Genomic DNA, 7,038 nt, shown 5'->3' on the forward strand with positions numbered 1-7,038 from the left:
CCAGTCCCAAAGAAGGATGGAAAAATCAGGGTGTGCGTCGACTACCGCAACCTCAACAAAGCAAGTCCCAAGGACAATTTTCCGTTACCCAACATTCATATCCTGATCGATAATTGCGCTGGGCGCGAGATCGGATCCTTTGTGGATTGCTATGCGGGTTATCATCAGATCCTAATGGACGAAGAGGATGCTGAGAAGACAGCGTTTATTACGCCATGGGGAACCTACTGCTATCGGGTAATGCCGTTCGGGTTAAAGAACGCCGGGGCAACGTACATGCGAGCAATGACTGCTGTGTTTCATGACATGATACACAAAGAAATAGAGGTGTACGTCGATGATGTGATCATCAAATCTTGGCGTCAGGAGGACCATGTAGCAGACCTAAGGAGATTTTTCCAAAGACTCCGAAGGTATGATATCAAGCTTAACCCGGCCAAATGCACATTCGGGGTTCCATCAGGAAAGCTGCTAGGATTCATCATCAGTCGACGGGGGATTGAGTTAGACCCATCCAAAATTGAATCCATCCGAGATTTGCCACCGCCAAGGAACAAAACATAGGTAATGAGTTTGCTGGGTAGACTCAATTACATCAGCAAGTTCATCGCTCAACTCACCGCAACTTGTGAGCCCATATTTCGGCTGCTGAGAAAGGATGTTGCGGTAGGTTGGACGGCAGAGTGTCAGGAGGCCTTCGACCAAATCAAAGGGTATCTGTCTAATCCACCCGTATTGGTCCCGCCTAAGCCAGGGAAGCCCTTAATTCTTTATCTGACGGTCCTGGAAAATTCATTTGGTTGTGTGCTGGGGCAACATGATGACACAGGAAGGAAGGAGCAGGCCATCTACTATCTTAGCAAGAAATTCACAGTACATGAGGTCAAGTACACTCAACTCGAGAAAACATGCTGCGCCCTAACTTGGGTAGCTCAGAAGTTGAAGCACTACCTGTCTTCATATACTACTTATCTCATATCCCGTTTGGACCCATTAAAGTATATCTTTCAGAAACCTATGCCCACGGGAAGGTTGGCAAAATGGCAAATTCTGCTCACAGAGTTTGATATCGTCTATGTAACGAGGACAGCCATGAAAGCCCAGGCGCTAGCCGATCATTTGGCAGAGAATCCCGTTGATGAAAAGTACGAGCCCTTAAGAACGTACTTTCCCGACGAAGAGGTAATGCATACAAATGAGATGGAATTAACTGAGGAACCGGGTTGGAAGCTTTTCTTCGACGGAGCTGCAAATGCAAAAGGGGTTGGAATAGGAGCAGTACTCATTTCTGAAACAGGACGCCATTATCCTATTACGGCTCAACTACGCTTCTATTGCACCAATAATATGGCCGAGTATGAAGCTTGCATTCTGTGTCTGCGCTTGGCTGCTGACATGGATGTCCAAGACGTCTTGGTCTTGGGAGACTCGGACCTCTTGGTACATCAAATTCAGGGCGAATGGGAAACACGAGATCTAAAGCTCATACCATACCGACAATGCTTGCATGATCTGAGCAAGCGATTTCGATCGGTGAAGTTCAAACATATCCCGAGAGTTCACAATGAGGTTGCGGATGCCTTGGCCACCTTAGCATCAATGCTGCACCACCCTGACAAAATGTATGTTGATCCTCTGCACATCCAGGTCCGTGATCAGCACGCTTACTGTAATGCCGTAGAAGAGGAGCCAGATGGCGAACCCTGGTTTCATGATATCAAGGAATACCTCGGAATGGGGAAATATCCAGAACAAGCCTCTGGAGACCAAAAAAGATCCCTTCGGCGTTTGTCGAATGGTTTCTTCCTCAGCGGAGGAGTGTTGTACAAAAGAGCCCCGGATTTAGGATTGTTGAGATGTATAGATGCCGGTCAAGCCACGACGGTTATGGCAGAGGTACATGCTGGAGTTTGTGGCCCACACATGAGCGGATATGTATTGGCAAGGAAAATCCTTCGAACAGGGTGTTATTGGCTCACCATGGAACACGATTGTATCAATTTCGTAAGGAAATGCCATCAGTGCCAGATACATGGAGATCTGATCCATTCTCCGCCAACAGAGTTACATACGATGACAGCACCCTGGCCGTTTGTAGCATGGGGCATGGATGTCATTGGACCTATCGAACCAGCAGCATCCAACGGCCACAGGTTCATTCTTGTGACCATTGATTACTTCACCAAATGGGTTGAGGCTAAAACCTTCAAGTCGGTAACCAAAAAGGCAGTGGTGGACTTTGTTCACTCCCATATCATCTGCAGATTTGGAATCCCAAAAGTGATCATCACGGATAACGGTGCGAATCTTAACAGCAGCCTGATGAGAGAGGTATGCCAACAATTCAAGATTACCCACCGCAATTCCACCCCATATCGTCCCAAGGCGAATGGAGCGGTCGAAGCAGCCAATAAGAATATCAAGAAGATACTGCGAAAGATGGTGGAAGGATCCAGACAATGGCACGAGAGATTACCCTTTGCTTTGTTGGGTTACCGCACTACTGTCCGGACTTCCATAGGTACAACTCCTTATTTGTTGGTGTACGGAACTGAAGCCGTAATACCGGCGGAGGTCGAAATTCCATCCCTCCGGATTGTCGCTGAAGCCAAGATTGATGATGATGAATGGGTCAAAGCTCGGTTGGAACAGTTAAGCTTGATAGACGAGAAAAGATTGGCGGCAGTGTGCCATGGTCAGCTGTACCAGAAGAGAATGGCAAGAACATACAATAAGAAGGTGCGCCCTAGGAAGTTTGAAGTAGGGCAGCAGGTATTGAAGAAGATCCTCCCGCATCAGGTCGAGGCAAAAGGCAAATTCGCCCCAAATTGGCAAGGGCCTTATATCGTGACCAGAGTATTGTCCAACGGTGCTTTGTGTTTGACAGATATCGAGGGGAGATGTGTCGACATGGCTATCAATTCTGATGCAGTCAAGAGATATTATGCGTAATTTCTTTAATTATGGCAATTATTGGTTCGTTTGTTTGTATTTGGCATTTATTGGATAATGAGATGACGGAGGCAATTCTTTCTTCTATCCAAACACTTTTAACCCTTGCTTCCCCTTTTGAGCCTTAAGTTATTCTTTCATACCCCTCTTTTGGAATCACTAATGGAAAAGACATGGAAAAAAAGAAAAAAAAGAAAAGAAAAAAAGAGAGAAAAGAAAAGAAAAAAAATCTTTAAAGGAAAATGAAAAGAAGGAGAAAGAAAAGAAAAAAAAACAACAAAGAAAAAAGAAGATAAAATCATAAGAAATACAAAACCGTGGGAACTACGTTTGACCTGATTCCTCAAAGAGGATACGTAGGCGCCTCACGGCTCGGTCATAGTGTGCATCACAGTGTATATAGGATGCATAATGTACATAGTGTGCATAATAGGCACAGTGTGCGTAACGCACGTAGCTCAACCTAAGTGTAAAAATAAGATTCCCCAAGCAAGAAAACTGGGGCAGAGGTTATGTTTTAAGTTCCAACAAAGGTTTGATTCCAAAAGTTGTAGCACATCACCCATCAAATTATTTTCATTTTTATAGCCTTTCTTTAACCCCACACCAAAACCAACATCAACGTCCAAAAGACCTCCCGATCAATGTCCAAGAGATGCCAAGTCAGGCAAATAAGGCAGAGAATAATACACCGATCACCAGCAAAGAAGAGGATCGTAAGATTGGGAATGAATTGATGGTCAAAGGAATCTCTAGAAGAGAGGGTCGTATCAACAACACCCCGATTCCTCGAAAGAAATAAAATGAGAGAGTCTTATCGGTGAAAACCTTCACAGGCACCGAAAGGCGACGTAAGATGAGGGATATAAAATGAGAGAGTCTTATTGGTGAAAACCTTCACAGGCACCATAAGGCGCCGGGAGATGAGAGAAAGAGAGAGTCTCATTAGTGAAAACCCCTCGAAGGGCACTATGAGGCGACAAGACAGATCAACAAAAAGCGACCACATTCGCAACGAAATGGACACTCATTTATCATCCCCAGCAAGTCAGACCATCGGGCAAGTCGATTGATATGAATAGACTGGGTCGGGAATCTATGGTGCACGTCATGATCACGGGGAACAGTCATGTCCTCCAGATAAGTTCTTCTGAGTTTCTTCTCCCACCAAATATTGGTTCAGAAAGATTTTCTCCTTTTTCTATCTTTTATTTCTCTTCCTAAAAATTTGTCTTAAAACGGATTTTTTTCAAAGCTTACTACCAGAGACCGAAGGGGAATTCATCCAATGCAGGATAACACAAACAGTCTTAAAGGCCGGCCCCAGGCAATGCAATAATCGTGCCTCGCAGTTTTGGAGGAAGTAAGCTCCAAAGGGAATGGTTTCGGGAGTAAAAGCAGATTCCCACAGCATGTGCTTAAAGAGAAAGCAGAAAAGGGAACAAATTGAAAACCAGCCCCAGCAGGCTAGAGACCCCCAGCAGGCAATTTTGTCCACTAACCAATTATGGGGACATAGAGCAAGAAAAGGGGAAGAGAGGAAAAATCATCCGCCGGAAAGGCACCCTCTACCACCACGATTAAAACTAATTAAATCCTTTTGTCTGCTGCAGGAAAACAAAGGATTGATGATGGCAGCGAGATGCAACGCCAGGGAAATCACCAAAAACCGGGGCAGAAAATTTTCTGCCGATTGTCAAAAATTTTCTCGGAAGAACGGGGAAACAATTTCAAATACATTTAAGTTCTAGGTCGCCCACCAGTATAATGCGGGAATACATTTAAGTTCTAGGTCGCCCACCAGTATAATGCGGGAATACATTTAAGTTCTAGGTCGCCCACCAGTATAATGCGGGAATACATTTAAGTTCTAGGTCGCCCACCAGTAAAATGCGGGAATACATTTAAGTTCTAGGTCGCCCACCAGTAAAATGCGGGAATACATTTAAGTTCTAGGTCGCCCACCAGTATAATGCGGGAATACATTTAAGTTCTAGGTCGCCCACCAGTATAATGCGGGAATACATTTAAGTTCTAGGTCGCCCACCAGTATAATGCGGGAATACATTTTAAGTTCTAGGTCGCCCACCAGTATAATGCGGGAATACTTTTAAGTTCTAGGTCGCCCACCAGTATAATGCGGGAATACATTTAAGTTCTAGGTCGCCCACCAGTATAATGCGGGAATACATTTAAGTTCTAGGTCGCCCACCAGTATAATGCGGGAATACATTTAAGTTCTAGGTCGCCCACCAGTATAATGCGGGAATACATTTAAGTTCTAGGTCGCCCACCAGTAAAATGCGGGAATACATTTAAGTTCTAGGTCGCCCACCAGTATAATGCGGGAATACATTTAAGTTCTAGGTCGCCCACCAGTATAATGCGGGAATACATTTAAGTTCTAGGTCGCCCACCAGTATAATGCGGGAATACATTTAAGTTCTAGGTCGCCCACCAGTATAATGCGGGAATACATTTAAGTTCTAGGTCGCCCACCAGTATAATGCGGGAATACATTTAAGTCCTAGGTCGCCCACCAGTATAATGCGGGAATACATTTTAAGTTCTAGGTCGCCCACCAGTATAATGCGGGAATACTTTTAAGTTCTAGGTCGCCCACCAGTAAAATGCGGGAATACATTTAAGTTCTAGGTCGCCCACCAGTATAATGCGGGAATACTTTTCATTTTGGAATCAGTAACCCCACCTAAAGGCGGAAGGTTACAACAGAGACCCCCAAGCAGGAAACAATAAAATCCCCAGCACCAAGGAGCGGAAGGCTGCAAAAGCAAGCGCGCGATTCAAAAGGAAGAAGGAACGCGTCTCAGAAGAAGCAGTTGGGAACGTTATAGCATGCCCAACATAACGATTTTGATGAAGAAAGCCATACCACTGAAGAAACCATGGAAAGGCTTAAAGAAGAGGGCTATGTTCCCAGCAGATCAAGCGAAGTGATGAAAACTGGTATTCAGAAAAGGCGAAGGACCAGTATCATCCCCCCAAGTTCACAAAATAAAGGCATCAGAGGAAAGCGCTGGCCGACAAGAAAGCAAGGCAACAAGAACCAGTCGAGGATAGATGAGATATCATGATCCATAGTCTAGTTTAGCTTCTTGTTTTTCCTTTCAGACAATGTAACAAGGAGATCAGTGAGCAGTAGCATCCTACAGCAGCATGCAACAACGCACAACAGCAACGAGCACTACAGTCACACGGTAGTCCCAGCTACCAAAATTTCCCGAACTACATTGACCTGATTCCTGTTCAGCCCAGGATATGTAGGAAACCTCTGAAGCAAAGGTTCGGTCAAATCTTTTTCAAAAATGCTTCACACGGAGTACTCGGACGAGCAAAAATCGCCCGCTTTATCTTTGCGCGAAAACCCTTCGTGTCTTCGTGCAAAGAGGGGCAGCTGTAAGCACGTGATTTTTGCTTCACGGACAATCGCTCCAAAAGGAAACAAAATTAGTGACAAATGACTCCGCTGTACAATTCTTTCGATTTTTCGTGGCATGTGCTGTTTAGTCATTTGTGGTTCGGTCCATGTTGCATTTGATCTTATCAATCAAAATACAAAGTATGTCTGTCATGGTAATCAAACCGTAATTCGGTCATTGAAAGAAAATTCAAAAAATATATATATATGCATCGTCCGTTCTAGGTTGTGATTTAACTTGCTTAAACATTTTAATTTGGCGTGATATTGGTGTTGAAGTGTTACATTGTTGTTTGTTTTAATTTCATTTGTTTTATTATTTATTTGTTATTTTTCATTTTTTGTTTTAAAATTAGAAAACAAAGAAAAGTGATAAAATTGATTTGGGCCCAAGAAATGAAACAAAATAGGCCCAAAACCACGTCCAAGGACCCGGTCCAAACCAGGCCTGCCCAGGCACCTCCCAAAACGACGCCGCATCAGGCGTCTGATCTGAGCCATTCAAACACACCCATCCAACGGTCCACATACACACCCGTAACCCGACCTGTTTAGCCGGTCCAACCCAACCCATCACTTAAACACAAACGACCCCGTTTTAATACCAAACGACCTCGTCTCACCCCTCACCATCAGATCCAAGCCGT

The sequence above is a fragment of the Nicotiana sylvestris genome, chromosome 10, assembly GCF_000393655.2.
Source record: "Nicotiana sylvestris chromosome 10, ASM39365v2, whole genome shotgun sequence".
In the NCBI taxonomy this organism is placed as follows: Eukaryota; Viridiplantae; Streptophyta; class Magnoliopsida; order Solanales; family Solanaceae; genus Nicotiana; species Nicotiana sylvestris.